Raw genomic sequence first — 20,699 nt, forward strand, 5'->3', positions numbered from 1 at the left:
GAGCCATCAGGGTTCCCCACTCTATGCTAAGTCCAAGGTCCTCCCAACTCCCCCCAGGTCCAGGAAGGTGATCGACCAAGCTGAGAAGGCTCCCACAGAGCCCGTCCATGAAGAACAATCAGAGCCCAGAGCCATTGTCCTTTGCTTCTCAGTCAGCCCCCGCTGTTGGCCACACTCAGAGAGACGGGTTTGGTCGCATGATCCATCAGTCCCATTCCAACTGGAGTTGGTGATCTCCCATTAGTTCTGTCCCACCGTCTCCATGAGTGAACGCACCCCTCTCGTTCCTGACTTTCTCCCTCATGTTCTCGCTCCTTCTGCTCCTCATCGGGACCTTGGGAGCTCAGTCCAGTGCTCCAATGTGGGGCTCAGTCACCTTCCCCATCTGTCGCCAGCTGGAGGTTCCCTCACGGTCCTGACTTTCTTTCTCATGTTCTCTCTCCTTCTGCTCCTCATCAGGACCTTGGGAGCTCAGTCCGGTGCTCCAATGTGGGGCTCTGTCATTTTCTTCATCTATCGTCAGGTGGAGGTTCTATGGTGATATGCAAGAAATTCATCAGTATGGCTATAGGAACTGGCCTTTTCAGGCTCCCTCTCCTCAGCTGCCCAAGGAACTAACTGGGGGCGTCTCCCTGGAAACCTGGGAACCCCTCTAGGGTCAAGTCTCTTGACAACCCTCAGGTAGCTCCTTAAATTCAGATATATGCTTCCCTGCTCTCATATCCACCCTTCCTATATCCCAAGCACCCCATTCCTCCGAGCTCCCCCCGCTCTCCCCTTCACACTTTTCTCTCCCCATCTTCCCTTGGCCCAGTCTTGCCCAACCCTCAAGTTCCCAATTTTGCCTGGCGATCGTGTCTACTTCCAATATCCAGGAGGATTACTATATCTTTTTTGGGAGTTCACCTTCTTATTATCTTCTCAAGGATCCCAAACTTATAGGCTCGATGTCCTTTAATCATGGCTAGAAACCGAATATGAGTGAGTACATCCCATGTTCATCTTTATGGGTCTGGGTTACCTCACTCAGAATAGTGTTTTCTATTTCCATCCATTTGCCTGCAAAATTCAAGATGTCATTGTTTTTTACCGCTGAGTAGTATTCTAGCATGTATATATTCCACAGTTTCTTCATCCATTCTTCCACTGAAGGGCATCTAGGCTGTCTCCAGGATCTGGCTATTACAAATAATGCTGCTATGAACATAGATGAGCATATGCTTTTGTTGTATGATTGGGCATCTCTTGGGTAGATTCCCAATAGTGGAATTGCTGGGTCCTGGGGTAGGTTGATCCCGAATTTCCTGAGAAACCGCCACACTGCTTTCCAAAGTGGTTGCACAAGTTTGCATTCCCACCAGCAATGGATGAGTGTGCCCCTTACCCCACAACCTCTCCAGCAAAGGTTATTATTGGTGTTTTGGATTTTAGCCAATCTGACAGGTGTAAGATGATATCTCAAAGTTGTTTTGATTTGCATTTCCCTGATAGCTAGGGAGGTTGAGCATGACCTTAAGTGTCTTTTGGCCATTCGAACTTCTTCTGTTGAGAATTCTCTGTTCAGTTCAGCGCCCCATTTTTTAATTGGGTTAATTGGCATTTTACCGTCTAGTCTCTTGAGTTCCTTATATATTTTAGAGATCAGACCTTTGTCAGTTGCAGGGTTGGTGAAGATCTTTTCCCAGTCAGTAGGCTGCCTTTGTGTCTTAGTGACAATGTCCTTTGCTTTACAGAAGCTGCTCAACTTCAGGAGGTCCCATTTATTCAATGTTGCCCTTAAAGTCTGTGCAGCTGGGGTTATGCATAGGAAACGGTTCCCTGTGCCCATTTGTTGTAGAGTACTTCCCACTTTCTCCTCTATCAATCTCAATGTGTTCAAATTAATATTGAGGTCTTTAATCCATTTGGACTTGAGTTTTGTGCATGGTGATAGATATGGATCTACTTTCATTCTTCTACAGGTTGACATCCAGTTATGCCAGCACCATTTGTTGAAGATGCCCTCTTTTTTCCATTGTGTACTTTTGGCTCCTTTATCAAAAATCAGGTGTTCATAGGTTTGTGGTTTAAGATCCGGGTCTTCTATACGATTCCATTGGTCAACTTCTCTGTTCTTATGCCAATACCAAGCCGTTTTCAATACTGTAGCTCTGTAATAGAGTTTGAAGTCAGGGATGGTAATGCCTCCAGAAGTACCTTTATTGTATAAGATTTTTTTGGCTATCCTGGGTTTCTTGTTTTTCCATATAAAGTTGATTATTGTCCTCTCAATCTCTGTGAAGAATTTTAATGGGGCCTTGATTGGGATTGCATTGAATCTATAGATTGCTTTTGGTAGAATTGCCATTTTTACTATGTTGATCCTCCCAATCCACGAGCAGGGGAGATCCTTCCATTTTCTGGTATCCTCTTCAATTTCTTTCTTCAAAGACTTAAAGTTCTTGTCAAATAAATCCTTCACTTCCTTGGTTAGCGATACTCCCAGATATCTTATGCTATTTGTGGCTATTGTGAAAGGTGATACTTCTCTGATTTCCCTCTCTGCTTCCTTATCCTTTGTGTATAGGAGGGCGACTGATTTTTTGGAGTTGATCTTGTATCCTGCCACGTTACTGAAGGAGTTTATCAGCTGTAGGAGTTCTTTGGTGGAGTTTTTGGGGTCGCTTATGTATACTATCATATCATCTGCAAATAATGAAAGTTTAACTTCTTCCTTTCCAAATTGAATCCCCTTGATTCCCTTATGTTGTCTTATTGCTATTGCTAGAAATTCAAGCACTATATTGAAGAGATAAGGAGAGAGTGGACAGCCTTATCGTGTTCCTGAATTTAGTGGGATAGCCTTGAGTTTCTCTCCGTTTAATTTGATGTTAGCTGTCGGCTTGCTGTAAATAGCTTTTATTATATTTAGGAATGACCCTTGTATCCCTAATCTCTCCAAGACCTTTATCATAAAAGGGTGCTGAATTTTGTCAAATGCTTTTTCAGCATCTAATGAGATGACCATATGGTTTTTTTCCTTCAGTTTGTTTATATGATGGATTACATTAATAGATTTTCATATGTTGAACCAGCCCTGCATCTCTGGGATGAAGCCTACTTGATCGTAATGGATAATTTTTCTAATGTGTTCTTGGATTCGGTTTGCCAGTATTTTATTGAGAATTTTTGCGTCCATGTTCATGAGTGAGATTGGCCTGTAATTCTCTTTCTTGGTTGAGTCTTTGTGTGGTTTAGGTATCAGGGTAACTGTAGCTTCATAGAAGGAATTTGGCAGTGACTCTTGTGTTTCTATATTATGAAATACCTTAAGGAGTATAGGTATTAGGTCTTCTTGGAAGTTCTGGTAGAATTCCGCATTGAAACCATCTGGTCCTGGGCTCTTTTTGGTAGGGAGGTTTCTGATAACAGTTTCTAATTCTTCGCGACTAACAGGACGATTTAGAGCATTTACCTGGTCCTGGTTTAACTTTGGTATATGGTATTTATCTAAAAAACTGTCCATTTCTTTTACATTTTCCAATTTTGTGGCATACAGGCTTTTGTAGTAAGATCTAATGATTTTCTGAATTTCCTCTGTGTCTGTGGTTATGTCCCCCTTTTCATTTCTGATCTTGTTAATTTGCGTGTTCTCCCTCTGCCGTTTGATTAGTTTGGCTAAGGGTTTGTCAATCTTGTTGATTTTCTCCAAGAACCAGCTTCTTGTTTCATTGATTCTTTGGATTGTTTTCTGTGTTTCTATTTTGTTGATTTCTGCCCTCAGTTTGATTATTTCCAGTCGTCTACTTCTCCTAGGTGAGTCTGCTTCTGTTTTTTCCAGAGCTTTCAGGTGTGCTGTTAAGTCACCAATGAGTGCTTTCTCCGTTTTCTTTAAGTGGGCACTTAGTGCTATGAACTTTCCTCTTAGCACTGCTTTCATTGTGTCCCATAGGTTTGAGTATGTTGTGTCTTTGTTTTCATTAAATTCAAGAAAGACTTTAATTTCTTTCTTTATTTCTTCCTTGACCCAGGTGTGGGTCAGTAGTTGACTGTTCAGTTTCCATGAGTTTGTGGGCCTTCTGGGGGTAGCATTGTTGTTGAATTCTAATTTTAATCCATGGTGATCCGATAAGACACAGGTGGTTACTAATATTTTTTTGTAACTGTGGAAGTTTGCTTTGTTACCAAGTATATGGTCAATTTTCGAAAAGGTTCCATGAGCCGCAGAGAAGAAGGTATATTCTTTCCTATTTGGGTGGAATGTTCTATAGATGTCTGTTAAGTCCGTTTGGTTCATTACCTCCATTAAGTCTTTCAATTCTCTGTTAGGTTTCTGTCTGATTGACCTGTCCATTGGTGAGAGAGGAGTGTTGAAGTCTCCAACTATTAGTGTGTGTGGTTTGATGGCTGCCTTGAGTTCTAGAAGTGTTTCTTTTACATAAGTGGGAGCTTTTATATTAGGGGCATAGATATTCAGGATTGAGACTTCATTCTGAAGGATTTTTCCTGTTATGAGTATAAAGTGTCCCTTTCCATCTCTTCTGATTGATTTTAGTTTGAAGTCAACTTTGTTGGAAATTAGTATGGCCACACCCGCTTGTTTCTTAGGGCCATTTGCTTGATAAACCTTTTCCCAACCCTTTACTCTGAGTAGGTGCCTGTCTTTGTGGTTGAGGTGTGTTTCTTGTAAACAGCAAAATGTTGGATTCTGTTTTCGTATCCAGTCTCTTAGCCTGTGCCTTTTTATAGGTGAATTGAGTCCATTGATATTAAGTGATATTAATGACCAGTGGTTGTTAACTTCAGTCATTTTTAGTAGTAGAGTTTGTGTGTTTCCCTTCTTCTAGTTGTGCTGGTGAAGGGTCGCTAGATGCCTGAGTTATTGTCGGCGTTGTTGGACTCCTTGGTTTGTGATTTTCCTTCTATTACTTTCTGCAAGGCTGGATTTGTGGCTGCGTATTGTTTAAATCTGTTTTTGTCCTGGAATATCTTGTTTTCTCCATCAATGGTGAATGCAAGCTTTGCTGGGTATAATAGTCTAGGCTTGCATCCATGTTCCCTAAGTGTCTGTAGCACATCTATCCAAGCTCTTCTGGCTTTCATGGTTTCCATTGAGAAATCAGGTGTAATTCTGATAGGTTTCCCTTTATATGTTACTTGACCTTTTTCCTTTGCAGCTCTTAATATCTGTTCTTTATTCTGTATGTTTTGTGTTTTGATTATTATATGGCGTGGGGATGCTTTCTTTTGATCCAGTCTATTTGGTGTTCTGTAGGCTTCTTGTACCTTCATAGGAACATCCTTCTTTAGGTTGGGGAAGTTTTCTTCTATAATTTTGTTGAATATGTTTTCTGGGCCTTTGAGTTGTAATTCTTCTCCTTCTTCTACCCCAATTATTCTTAGGTTTGGTCTTTTCATGGTGTCCCAGATTTCCTGAATGTTTTGTGTTAAGAATTTGTTAGATTTGTTTAGTTCTTTAATCTGTGAGTTTATTTCCTCTATAGTATCTTCAGAGTCCGAGATTCTTTCTTCCATCTCTTGTATTCGGTTGGAAATACTTGTCTCTGAAGTTTCTGTTCGTTTACTCAGAGTTTCCATTTCCAGTCGTCCCTCAGATTGTGTTTTCTTCAATACCTCCATTTCATTTATCAGGTCTTGTACTGTTTCCCTTACCTGTTTGATTGCTTTTTCTTGTTTTTCTTGTTTTTCTTGGGTATCTTTGAGAGATTTATTTATTTCGTCTACCTTTTTGTTTGTCATCTCCATTTCTTTATGGCAGTTTTTTACCTCCTGTTTAAGGTCCTCTATTATTTTTATAAAGTACTGTTTAATGTCGGTTTCTTCTATATCTTCTGGGGTAGGGTGTTCAATTCTTGTTGTTTCGGGATGTCTGGCTTGTGGTGATGTCATGTTGCCTTTCATGTTGTTGGAGGAGCTCCTGCATTGGCGCCTGCCCATCTCTTCCTTCAAAAGGAGCGCGGAGGTGTTTGGTGTCCCCAAAGAATGATGGATCCTCCTGCAGACTGTGAGGTCCCCTTGCAGGCCAAGCAGCTCTCAGACAAAGGCCTACCTTGCTCCGGGCAGTCAAATGAAGGAGGGGACCTCCCACCGGCCTGGGTGCACTCAATTCCAGGTCCCCAGAGCCCAAACAGGCTGAGCTGTGGGATTTTGTGGCCCCAAAGACAGGAGGATGAGGCAGGGGGAGGGGGGGGAGGATTCTGGGTGCAAGCTGGGAAGGGACAGGAAGAGAGAGGCAGTATCCGGGGAGAATAACCCCTGCAGGAAGAGCAGGAAGTGTGCTGGTGGCAGGGGGAGTTGTGGAAAGTCGGTGGTCCCTCTCCGGGCAGCTGCCGCGGTTCGGGCACTCACTCCTCACTCACCCCAAAGAATGATGGATCCTCCTGCAGACTCTGAGGTCCCCTTGCAGGCCAAGCAGCTCTCAGACAAAGGCCTACCTTGCCACAGGCAGTCAAATGAAGGAGGGGACCTCCCACCGGCCTGGGTGCACTCAATTCCGGGTCCCCAGAGCCCAAACAGGCTGAGCTGTGGGGTTTTGTGGCCCCAAAGACGGGAGGATGAGGAAGGGGGAGGGGGGGAGGATTCTGGGTGCAAGCTGGGAAGGGACAGGAAGAGAGAGGCAGTATCCGGGGAGAATAACCCCTGCAGGAAGAGCAGGAAGTGTGCTGGTGGCAGGGGGAGTTGTGGAGAGTCGGTGGTCCCTCTCCGGGCAGCTGCCGCGGTTCGGGCACTCACTCCTCACTCACCCCAAAGAATGATGGATCCTCCTGCAGACTGTCAGGTCCCCTTGCAGGCCAAGCAGCTCTCAGACAAAGGCCTACCTTGCTCCGGGCAGTCAAATGAAGGAGGGGACCTCCCACCGGCCTGGGTGCACTCAATTCCAGGTCCCCAGAGCCCAAACAGGCTGAGCTGTGGGATTTTGTGGCCCCAAAGACGGGAGGAAGAGGCAGGGGGAGGAGGGGAGGATTCTGGGTGCAAGCTGGGAAGGGACAGGAAGAGAGAGGCAGTATCCGGGGAGAATAACCCCTGCAGGAAGAGCAGGAAGTGTGCTGGTGGCAGGGGGAGTTGTGGAGAGTCGGTGGTCCCTCTCCGGGCAGCTGCCGCGGTTCGGGCACTCACTCCTCACTCACCCCAAAGAATGATGGATCCTTCTGCAGACTGTGAGGTCCCCTTGCAGGCCAAGCAGCTCTCAGACAAAGGCCTACCTTGCTCCGGGCAGTCAAATGAAGGAGGGGACCTCCCACCGGCCTGGGTGCACTCAATTCCGGGTCCCCAGAGCCCAAACAGGCTGAGCTGTGGGATTTTGTGGCCCCAAAGACGGGAGGATGAGGAAGGGGGAGGGGGGGGAGGATTCTGGGTGCAAGCTGGGAAGGGACAGGGAGAGAGAGGCGGTAACCGGGGAGAATAACCCCTGCAGGAAGAGCAGGAAGTGTGCTGGTGGCAGGGGGAGTTGTGGAGAGTCGGTGGTCCCTCTCCGGGCAGCTTCCGCGGTTCGGGCACTCACTCCTCACTCACCCCAAAGAACGATGGATCCTCCTGCAGACTTTCAGGTCCCTTGCAGGCCAAGCAGCTCTCAGACAAAGGCCTACCTTGCTCCGGGCAGTCAAATGAAGGAGGGGACCTCCCACCGGCCTGGGTGCACTCAATTCCAGGTCCCCAGAGCCCAAACAGGCTGAGCTGTGGGATTTTGTGGCCCCAAAGACGGGAGGATGAGGCAGGGGGAGGGGGGGAGGATTCTGGGTGCCTATACTCTGTCTCTTTAAGACTTTGTTTTATATTTTTAAATGATTTACTTCTTTTTAATAACACTCTATACTGTTTATCTTCTCTCTCCCAAGCCTAGGTACATTTATCCAACACTGTGACCCATTTAGAGGTCTTTTCCATCTGAATCTCTTGTTATTGTGTATATGTAATTATTTGCTGTCCTGAGCATTTCAAATGATAAACAGCTTGGTTGCAGTGGTCCTGGGTGCTGGCTCCACCTCTTTCTGCCTTTCAGATTGACAGCAGTACAATTACTGCCAGCTCTGGGACCACCAAGAAGGAGCTGCACTCACCGATTTAACTCTGAGAGGAACATGCAGCACATAAGCCCTTTTTATATGAGTAATAGCTAAGTATGCCATGCAGTGCAATGTGTTGCCTGAAAATATCTGTGTATGGCAATGGGAATCTGCCACACTTTCCTGCCTATGCACTCCTAGGAGATCTGATTCCGCTGCCTGCCCAGGCTGAGGGTGCTGAGCCACAGGCATGATCTCAGATACTTTCCTCCTAACCTCAACTGGGCATACAAGCACCTGGGCCCACAAACCCCATTCAAGTGCTCCATGGTCAAACCTTCCTAAAGAGTTAGATCCATTTGTGCTGGTGAACCTGGAAGCTGCCATTTTGAAACTGTGCAGTTTTTGCGGCTACCGCTTAGTCAGGAAAAACCTTCTCCTAAAAGAATCATGCATCTGCTTGCTTCTAGCAAACAAAGCCAATCCAAGAAAATTATTAACTTTGTGTGTGTGTGTGTGTGTGTGTGTGTGTTTAGAATTTCTTTCTAAGCTTTCTCAGGTTTAACATGATTTTAGTTGACCATGTTGGCATGGCCAATTTGTAAGTAGTAGTCTGCTTGCTTGTTCCTGGTTGCTCAGCCCCAAAATAACCACACAGAAACTATATTAATTAAATCACGCTTGGCACATTAGCTTTAGCTTCTTATTGGCTAACTCTTACATCTTAATGTAACCCATTTCTATTAATCTGTGTATTGCCATGTGGTTGTGGCTTACTGGCAAGGTTTTGACTTGTCTGTTCCCAAGAGTGGCTACATGGCATCTCCCTGACTCTGCCTTCCTTTTCCAAGCATTCAGTTTAGTTTTTCCCACCTAGCTGTATTCTACCCTATCACAGGCCAGGGCAGATTCTTCATTCATTAACCAATAAAAACAACACATATATAGAAGGACCTCCCACAAGAGCTAGTTCCAGGACAGGCTCCAAAGCCACAGAGAAACTGTCTCGAAAAACCAAAAAAAAAAAAAAAAAAAAAAGGACCTCCCACACCAATGGTTCTTAAGACTAACTACACCTCTTTAGAACAGGATGAATCACAATTTGATTCATTCGCTAACACCAGTAAGAAATGTAGCAGGGCAAAGTTTTTCTCATCATGACTCAGCTGAAGCCATCTTTAGTTTCTATCCCCTGTTCTGAAAAGTCCCATAGGAAAGCACCCAACTCTGTTCTAGAAAATCAGAGTCAAAATGCCCCAGCTAACTGCATGTTCTTGGCTCTTACTCCACTGTTTATTTGCTTCTCCATACAACTGCCAACCAGAATGTAGTTTTTCTGTGATCTTTGCCTTTAAAACTCCCTGTAACATGTGTTGGGGTTGCTCTATTAGAAGTATTAGGAGTGATTGCTGGGGAAACAGGCCCAAGTCAGAGACCTCTGCTAATCCAGGTGCAAATCAGGGGCCTCTGAGGGAATAGGCCTGAGCCAGAGACCTCTGTGGGACCAGGCCCAAGCCACGTACCTCTGTGGGGCCAGGGACTGCTGTGGAGCTCCTTCTGCTCCTTCAGCCAATAGCCTTCAAGATACGGTGCTATGGGAGCTCTTTCCATTCCTTCAGCCAATAGCCCTAAGATACCAGCCCTCTTGGATGCTGTAGGAAATCATACAGCCAATAGCCTTTAAGTTAACCTTCCACCACTGGGGCGTGGCCTATTATACTATTTATGCTGATGTAAAGCATGCTGTCTGGCCTCTTTTCCAGGTGTGGGATTCAGTTTTTGTTCTCTGTTCCAGCAGAGAATTCTGATTTGTGAGTCTACCCCCAAATAAATAACCATCTATTATTCTTTTTTTTTTTTTTTTTTTGGTTTTTCGAGACAGGGTTTCTCTGTGGCTTTGCAGCCTGTCCTGGAACTAGCTCTTGTAGACCAGGCTGGTCTCGAACTCACAGAGATCCGCCTGCCTCTGCCTCCCGAGTGCTGGGATTAAAGGCATGTGCCACCACCGCTGGGCTCCATCTATTATTCTTATTCTCAATTCTGAGATAGTGTGAAATTTCTTTTAAGTGTTCTTCTTCTTCTGGCACCCATGTGGATTTGGACTCCACACCTACTGTATGGATAGCCTAAAGGCCTAGCCGATCCACGGCCCAGAAATTCTCCCAGCCCTGCCAGCTTGCCTTGCTTTTACCTAAGTGGTATTTTGTAGAACCCCCACCACAGCATACCTTGCTGTATGTGTGGCAACTTGGAAATTTAGCAAGCACACACACTACTGCCACATTCCCTGGCTCGGTTCTCTGGTGCGATTTCTTGCCACGGTGGCGATTTCTGCAGCTTCTGGTTTGTGCTCCCTGACTGTGAGTTCTGGGTTTCTTGCTCCATGTAATTGCTTTTAATTTGTCAAGCAAAGCATATTTCTCAGTATTTAACCAGTACTAAGGCAGGAAACTAAAGCGGCTCTGGACCATTTCTGTTGCCACTGGTTGCATGCTTCTAGTCGTGACTCTGCAACCACGACACCTGCTGGACAATAAAGATTACAGTTTACCAGATCACATAACAGGCAATTAATAAATCAATATGGCAGACTACATTAATATGAAACTTTTAGTAACTTTTTTTACTATTACCATGGATTGTATTCTGCTAGGCTTATATGGTTATGGTGATATTTCAATTTATTGGATATTGGGACTCAGTTTTTTTCTTCATATTCTATTATTAGGAAAGAATGTGGCACTTTTTAGAAATGATACAGTCTTTACAGATTACTAATGAACAGCTAGTTGACAGAATTAATACCATTGAAAATCAAAAGTTACTTGAAAAATTAATACTATTAAAAAGATAATGTTAATTTGACAGACAAAATTGAATCCATATATAAGGGTACTGAGAAATTATCTGATAGAATTCATATTGTTGAATTTGACAATCAAAATTTGTTAAAAAGATATGATAGGTAAGCAGATAAAGTATTTTTCCAGGATGGCAATCTGCATGTTATTCAAGTAATATCCAAGGATGAGGTGTTATGTTTAAAGGAGAAACTTCAGACTTCAAACCTCATGTGCAGAATGTGCACCAAAGGCTAAGTACCTCAATGAAATCACTAGAAATATATACAGGCCAGGAGATTCAAGCTTTACAAAAGAGTAGTAAAAATATTTGAAATAACTGAGGAAATTATTGGAGCTGATGAACAGGAAAAGAGGGCATAAGGACAGAATTCAACATCACCAGTGGCTGGGAGAGATGACTTACCCATGGTTTTAGCTTCCTACCCTGTAATCTATTCTGACAAAGCATCAAGTTCTAACGGCCCAAAAGGATCCAAAGAGAATAGATGGATACCTATAGGAATGAATGATCTAAAGGAAATTAAGCAAGCTGCTGTAACTTATGGCTTGCATTCCACATTTCTTAGAGAGATGATAAAGACATGGTCTTCTAGCATCAAAGAAACACCACATGATTGGATTCAGTTATTTTCAGCAGTCCTGAATGATGGGCCCCAGTTGATGTTTAGAAGATATTTCAGAGAAGAAGCAAACATTTTGGAACAACAGGGAAAAACAAAAAGCCTTGAGACTTCCCAAATAAAAATCTGGGTTACTGTCCTTATGCTGACCCACAGGTTCAAGCTCTTTACGATGAACAAATATTGTCCCTATGCCACACAGCAGCCTTAAATGCTTGAGACAGGATTCAAGAACTAGGAAAATGACCAGCTGTTGGGATAACACCTGACCTAATAGTTCATTTGAATAAAACTTTAGATGGTGATAAGGACTTAAATAGTTCCATAAAATTAACAGCTTAAGCAAAAAAGGAATTGACGATTGTTTAGGGGAAAATACAGGAGGCACATGTGGATAGGGTGAATCCAAATCTTAATTTATATTCTAGTCATATTGCCTTCCAGAATTTCTCCTATAGGAATTTTAATGCAGAGGGAAGATATTATCTTAGAATGGGTTGTTTTGCCACATAAACCAAGTAAAAATTAAAAACATATGTGGAAAATGTCTCTGAATTAATTATAAAAGGTAAATTGAGACTTTGTCAATTAGCAAGTATAGACAAGTAGGAGATTATAGTGCCTTTTACTGCTGATGAAATAAAAAAGTTATGGGAAGTTGATGAACCTTGGCAAAGGGCTTGCACTAATTTTTTGGGAGAAACTAATAGCAATTATCCCAAAAGCAATAGATTTAACCTTATAAAGAGAACTTCTTGGATTCTTCCCCAAATTGTATGTGATCCCCCAATAACTGGAGCCCATATATTTTATACTGGTGCAAGTAAATCAGGGAAGGCAGGTTACAAATCAGAAGAATTAAGTAAGGTGGAATAAAACTCTTATAATTCTGCCTCTGAGCAGAATTATAAGTGATTCTTATGCTACTAAATGATTTTTAAAAACCTCTCAATATAGTTACTGATTCACAACATGAAGAAACAGTTGTCTTGCATATTGAAACTGCTAAATTTATACCAGATACAGAATTGACTTCGTTATTCATCCAGGTGAAAGACATAATCAGTAATAGGCTTTGCCCTATATACATAACACACATCCGATCCCATATGGGTCTGCCAGCTCCTCTAGCATATGGTAATGCAGAAATTGATCAATTATTGATTGGAAGTGTCTTGCAGGCCTCTGAATTTCATAAAAAACCTCGTGTCAATAGTAATGGTTTAAAGAAAGAGTTTTCTATTACATGGCAACAAGCTAAGGAGATTATAAAGAGATGTCCTGGAGGGGAGGGAAGGGGGAGGAGGAGGGAAGGAGATGGAAATCTTTAATAAAAAAAATGAGGAAAATAAATAAATAAATAAATAAAAATAAAGAGATGTCCTACTTGCTCTTTCTATAACCAAACACCATTTCCTGCAGGGAGTAACCCAAAGGGTACTCAAGGGAATATAATATGGCAGATGAATGTGTTCCACTTTGCAGAATTTGGTAAACCAAAATATGTGTACCACACAATAGACACATACTCAGGTTTTCAATGGGCAACTAATTGCCTTGAGCTGGGAAAAGGATGATTCAGTAATTATGCATTTATTAGAGGTTATTGCCATCATGAGTATACCTGCACAAATAAAGACAGACAATGGTTTGGCATGTGTATCTAAGAAAATGAAATGGTTTTTTGCTTATTATAATATAAAGCACATTACAGGTATATGGAATAATCCTACAGGTCAGGCAATTATAGAAAGGTCAAATTATACTATAAAGGATATACTGAACAAACAGAAAGGGATAGAAAATACCCCCAGAAGTAGATTACATAATGCTTTATTAACCTTGAATTTTCTTAATGCTATTGAGAAAGGAACAACAGCAGCAGAGAGGCATTGGATACGGGAAAAAAAGTCTAAATTGAATCAACTAGTGTATTTCAAGGATGGGTTTGCTTCACAGTGGAAACCAGGAGATGTGCTACATTGGGGAAGTGGTTTTGCTCTTCTTTATACAGGAGAAGAAAAAGTATTGATACCATCAAAATTAATAAATATTCATTTTGAAAAGGATAAACCTCTTGAAAAAGAGAAATGATAGCTCATCCACAATGGTGACAACCATACAGGTGGTAAGAAAAGAATATAGGGTTGGGCCAGGGTTCTGCTCTTATCTTTACAGGAAAATACACATCTTTAATAATTCAAGAGACCCTGGATGTTTGAATGTTGACAGAAGAAAAAATAACTATCCACTAAGGATCATCTAGAAAAAGGAATATGAGTTATGAGGTCAGGTAATTAATACATAAACATTTAAATCTATATCACTATATTGTGACTATATAGAGCTGGTTTTGGAGTTGGACAATGACTCTGTCCTTCTCTAAATCCAAGTGTGTTGTTAAAAGGAACATTCAGATTTCTGTCTCATATCAGGAGCTATCTGGCTTGGGACAGAAGGAAGGCTTAGGAAAAATTTCACTTTCTCCATGTCTATTTTGTCTACATAGTATTCTTCATTGAATAATGTTTATATGAATGATGTTTAAGTTTTTGATGAATAGATTTCCCTACAGATCTTTTTTTCTGCAGTAATATTTGAAGTTTCCAGGAAGAAGATGGAGCCCCATAGCAACAACTCCACCTGGTTGAGATGAAATTGTGATGCTGATAGCGCTACTATAAGACCAGTTTCTTGGGTATCAGCTGCTGAAATGGTGCACCTTCTCATGACATTCTGGCCAGAAATCCAAATAGGAACTTTGAATAAAACCCTATCAACTGCTCAGAAATTGTTTGCAACTATACTAGACAGAAATTTTGAAACTTAACCATCACTTTAACTTTGCAGGATCCCATAAAGAGAACATCACCTTCATGACAGTGGGAAGCAATTCTAGAGGACAATGCCCCATCCTATAAACGTTTGTCCTCAGGGTTGGGAACACATTTAGGGGTTGTTGATTATTACTTGTATCAGATAGAGGGTTGGAGTGGAAACTACGTTTATTCTAAAAGAAAAAGGATAATAATAGTTGGCAATAGAGTAAATAGTTGTGAGCTATTATTTATGGATAATTTACATTGGCATAGTTTTTGTATATTGATACAAGTTCAAATCATATCTGTTATTTCTGTTTACAATATTTGTATACGTATGCAAAGTTATTCTGTCAGATTGTATATATGCATGCTTTTACCTCTGTTTAGGATATTTTGTATATCGATACAACTTTTAGGATATATTTTTATATTGCATTATATATTATTCTACCTTTGATCAAGATACTTATACATTGTTTGCATTTTGAGTCATTGTGTTCACTTGTTGCACATTCTTTACAGATTATTTAATAGTCTGACATGAAGTTTTAGTCCTTAAGTTATACAGGTATTAAATATTATAGGTCGATAGCTGTTCATGTTTGTTGTACATACAGTCAGATCATTTTGGTTCTTTAGATACACAGAGATTGTATTTTGTCTAGATAGGTAATCTTCAATCACTTCAAGTATCTGTAGAACATGTCATTTAAATAACTTAGGGTTCTGTTGACATGAGACATGATTGCTCCTGACAGCACCAATCTATTCCCAAGAGAATGTTGAGCACCAAAGACACTCCACTTGCAGTTTGTTTCTTCTTGGCACAATTAGCCTTTGGGCAAGGAACTGCTCGTATCTCAACCACTGACAAAGTGCATGGTATCCAGAAATGGATAAGCAGGACATAAGGAAAAAGACTGTCAAATCTTGCCAAGACGGGGTAAGATGGTTCTGAAAATTTTCCTGCCTCTAAAAATGATCTGTCAGTTATGCTAGGCCTTAGCTAAAGATGGTTGCTTCAATGTTGCAAATGAGACCTTGGGTGATTGCTCAGGTAGCTAATTGTCTCCATCATATATTGCTCGCTTTGGAAGATGTACTTTCTGATTGTACTTGATTGTACTTTCTGCCTGCTCAAGTAATATTATCTTCCTTCTCAGGCCTTTGATGAGGTTGAAGATTAGCTAATCATAGTTACTGTCCTCTTATGATCTAGCCAAGCCATTTGCTATACAAGACTTATACTCTTCAGTATAGAATGTTTGTTAAAACATTTATCATACATTGCTTGCTTAATATTGTTTATGCTGATTGTAATTCTAATTATACTTGATATCTGTTCCTAGTGTATATAGTTTTGTATTGGGTTTGGAACTCTCTTATTTAAACAAAAGGGGGAGGTGCTGTGGGAGCCACCTGTATGGTTGTCACCATTGTGGATGAGCTGTCATTTCTCTGTTTCAATAGGTTTCTCCTTTTCAAAGTGAATCTTTATTAATTTTGATAGTATGCACAATTTTTCTTCTCCTGTAGAAACAAGAGCAAAACCTCTTCCCCAACGTAGTACATCTCCTGGTTTCCATTGTGAGGTCAACACATCCTTGAAATATACTGGTTGATTCAATTCAGAAGTTTTTTCTATTATCCAATGCCTCTCTGCTGCTGTTGTTTTATTCTCACTAGCATTAAAGAAAATTCAAGGTTAATAAAGCATTATGCAATCTATTTATGGGGGTATTTTCTATCCCTTTCTGATTGTTCAGCATATCCTTTATAATACAGTTTGACCTTTCTATAACTGCCTGGCCTGTAGGATTATTTGGTATACCTGTAATGTGCTTTATATTATAATTAGCAAAAAAACATTTCATTTTTCAGATACATATCTCAGACCATTGTCTGTCTTTATTTGTACAGGTATACCCATGATGACCATAACTTGCAATAAATATGTGATTACCAAATCAGCCTTTTCTGCTGAGTTCAAGGCAGTTAGCTATTGAAAACCTGAATACGTGTCTATGGTGTGGTGTACATATTTTAATTTACCAAATTCCATAAAGTGGAACACATCCATCTGCCAGATTTCATTCCTTTGAGTACCCTTTGGGTTACTCCCTGCAGGCAACAGTGTTTGATTATAGAAAGAGCAAGTAGGACACCTCTTTATAATCTCCTTAGCTTGTTGCAATGTAATAGAAAACTCTTTCTTTAAATATTTGCTATTGACATGATGTATTTTATGAAATTCAGATGTAGCGAGGAGCCACGGGCAGGTCTGCTTTTCATCCCGCCCGGCTCCTGGCCTGCAACATACTCCCAATCAATAATTGATCAATTTCTGCATTACAATTACCTTGTGCTAGAGGACCTGGCAGACCTGTATGGTATCAGATGTGTGCTATGTACATAGGACAAAGCCTATTACTGATTATGTCTTGCACCTGAATAAACAATGAAGTCAATTCTGTATTATCTGGTATAAATTCAGTGGTTTCAATATGCAAGATAACTCTTTATGCATATTGTAAATCAGTAACTATATTAAGAGGTTCTTTAAAGTCTCTTAGCACCATGAGAATGGCATATAATTCTGTCTTTTGGACAGAATTATAAGGGCTTTGTTCCACCTTACTTAATCATTCTGATTTGTAACCTGCCTTTCCTGATTTATTTGCATCAGTATAAAAATGTACAGGCTCCAGTTATTGAGCATCACGTACAATCCAGGGAAGAATCCAAGAAGTCCTCTGTATAAGGTTAAGTCTATCGCTTTTGGGATAGTTGCTATTAATTTCTCTCCCAAAATTAGTACAAGCTCTTTGCCATCGTTCATTGTCTTCTCATAACTTTTTTATTTTATCAGTAGTGAAAGGCACTATAACTTTTGCTGGGTCTATACCTGCTAGTTGACAAAGTCTCAATTTACCTTTTAGAATTAATTCAGAGACTTTTCCACATGAGTTTTTAATTTTTTACTTGGTTTATGTGGTAAAAAGATCCATTCTAAAACAATATCTTCTCTCTGTATTAAACTTTGCAATTGACATGATGTTTTTATGAAATTCTGAGGCCTGCAACATGTTTCCAATCAATAATTGATCAATTTCTGCATTACCTTGGGCTATATGATCTGGCAGACCCATTTTGGATTAGATGTGTGTTATGAATATAGGCCAAATCCTATTCCTGATTATGTCTTGCATCTGGATAAATAATGAAGTCAATTCTGTATCATCTGGTATAAATTCAGTGGTTTTGATATGCAGGACAACTTTTTCTGCATATTATGAATCAGTAACTATATTAAAAGGTTCTTTAAAATCCCTTAGTACCATGAGAATAACATATAACTCTGTCTTTTAGACAAAATTATAAGGGATTTGTTCCACCTTACTTAATTCTTCTGCCTTTCCTGATTTATTCACATCAGTATAAAATGTATAGGCTCTAGTTATTGGAGCACATACAATTTGGGGAAGAATCCAAAAAGTTCTCTTTATAAGGTTAAGTCTATCGCTTTGGGATAATTGTTATTAATTTCTCCCAAAAAACAGCACAAGCTCTTTGCCATGGTTATTGTCTTCCCATAATATTTTTATTTCATCAGTAGTGAAAGGCACTATAATCTCTGCTGGGTCTATACCTGCTAATTGATGAAGTCTAAATTTATCTTTTATAATTAATTCAGAGACTTTTTCCACATAAGTTTTTAATTTTTTACTTGGTTTATGTGCTAAAAGATCTATTCTATGATAATATCATCCCTCTGCATTAAAATTCCGGTAGGAGACATTCTGGAAAGTAATATAACTAGAACACAATTAAGATTTAGATTTACCCTATCCACATGTGCCTCCTATAATTTCTCCTCAACAATTGTTAATTATTTTTCTGCTTCAGTTGTTAATTCTCTGGGACTATTCAAGTCTTTATCACCATAAGGTTTTGTTTAAATGAATTATTAGATCAGGTTTTATCCCAATAGCCAGTCATAGACTGGAAATGTCTCCTAACAATCTTTGAAAGTCATTAAGAGTCTGCAACTGGTCTCTACTAATTTGTGCCTTTTGTGTTCTAATTTTCTGCAAACCTATTTTATAACCTAGGTAATTGACAGAATCTCCTCTCTGTAATTTTTCAGGAGCAATTTGTAATCCCCATTTTGGCAAACTTTCTTTACTCCTTCAGATATTCTTTCTAAAGTATCTGTGTTTGAATCAGATAGCAAAATGTCATCCATGTAATGGTAAGTTATAGACTTAGGAAATTGCTTAGGTATTATTTCCAATGGCCGACTTATAAAATATTGACACAAAGTGGGGCTATTGAGCATTCCTTGTGGGAGGATAGTCCATTGATATCTCCTACTAGGCTGAGAATATTATAAGTAGGTATTGTGGACCTCGGACCCAAGATGGCAGTGCTCTGAGTGAGGTTCTTACTGCAAGAGGTCCCCCATTGTGTTTTCTGATGGTGTCAGATTGCCTTGTCTGTCTTTCATTTACCTACATTCACTGGTCCAATGTCGGCCTTTGCCACACCTTCTACATATACCTGAAGTCTGAGTCCTCCTATTCCTGCCATTCCCAGAGGAGACATTATTCCTAGGAATCCCTTGTCTACAATCTCTTCTCAGATGTCCCATTCTACCACAATTAAAACATTTGGTATTTTGATGTCTTCTCTTACTATTGGAAATTGCTTCTCCTACCCAAGCTTCAGTACCATAGTCAAATACATTGTATGCAAGACCCATTCATCTATGGATGCTGATCTGATCTTTAAAGGCCCAAGGATCCTTTTGCAGTCTAAATTGGCATTCTCATAAGCCAAAGATTTAATTATTATATGTCTAGCTTCTGGATCAGTTATTCCTATTCGTACAGACTTAGTTAGTCTTTGTAAAAAGTCACTAAAATGTTCTCTCTTATCATGTTTAACTCTAAGATATAATTCAACTCTCTTTCCTAGTTCCTGAATCCTGTTCCAAGCTTTTAAAACTTGATTGAGGAGGGTCATCTATCTATGTGTTACTTTCATTGGTTAATAAAGAAACTGCCTTGGCCCTTTGATAGGACAGAAAATTAGGTAAGCGAAGTAAACAGAACAGAATGCTGGGAGGAAGAAGGCAGTGAGGCATATGCCATGCCTCTCCTCTCCGAGACAGACGCAGGTTAAGATCTCTCCTGGTAAACCACCTCTTGTGGTGCTACACAGATTACTAAATATGGGTTAAAGCAAGATGTGAGAATTAGCCAATAAGAGGCTGAAACTAATGGGCCAGGCAGTGTTTAAAAGAATACAATTTCCATGTAATTATTTCAGGCGTAAAGCTAGCTGGGTGGCGGGATGCGGCCCAATGCCTCACTACTACAGAAACTGCTGTGCTACATAGGAATAATTGTGTTCATCATAAAGAGCTTGATTCTGAGAACTAGAGTAAGGTCCTTCACCTAGAATTTGATCTAGGGAAATCTAAAGCCCCTTTGCTTTTTCCTGTTGCTCTAAAATTTTAGCTTCTTCCTTAATATAGCACCTCCAAAGCAACTATGGTCTATTTTCTAGGACTGCTGAGATTAACTGAGTCCAGTCTTGTGGCATTGCTTTGTTACTGGAAGCCCACATTTTGACCATTTCCCTAACAAATTACGAATGTAGTCCATAAGCTACAATTGCTTGTTTAATTTCTTTTAGATCAGTCATACATATGGGCTCCCATGTATATTTGTTGATAACATTAGGGTACATGGGGCCAGATACTTTTTCTGATGTTATTACTTGAAAGACAGGGCAGAACTCTGGGGAAGCTGGAGGTTTTTATGTACTGATGAGGCTAAATTTCTGTCTTTGTACTTTTTGTCCCTGTTCATCAAATTTGATAAGTTTCTCAATCTTTTCAAATCTGTTTACCACTGCCTTTTGTAAAGTCTGGGTCTCTTGTCCGGTGTTCTGTTCTAATGCCCTCATTGAGGATTCCAAGGTATGACATCTGTCTAATACAGATAATGTCACATCCTTGGACATAATCTTCACAGCATGCATATTACCTTCCTAGAGAGACATTCTATCAGTCAATCTGTCATACCCCTTTGACAAAGTCTGATTAATAATTCAACAGTACAAATTCTCTCTAATAATGTTTCAGTCCCCACTATCATTGACTGGGTTTTATGTACCAAATTGGCTGAATCCTTCTCCAGAGTTGCTGAATTTTCCTCTTAATAAATCACTATCTGTCTGTACCATTTCTTAAAGTACCTCAGTTGGCTGAATTTTGTTAGTTAAATAGTTTGTATCCTTCTTCAGAGTTCCAACCTATTTTTTGAGAAGCTTGGTTTCAGTCTGTAAAGACTGTACCATTTCTAAAAGGCCTCATTCTTAGCT

The sequence above is a fragment of the Arvicola amphibius genome, chromosome 7, assembly GCF_903992535.2.
Source record: "Arvicola amphibius chromosome 7, mArvAmp1.2, whole genome shotgun sequence".
NCBI lineage: Eukaryota > Metazoa > Chordata > Mammalia > Rodentia > Cricetidae > Arvicola > Arvicola amphibius.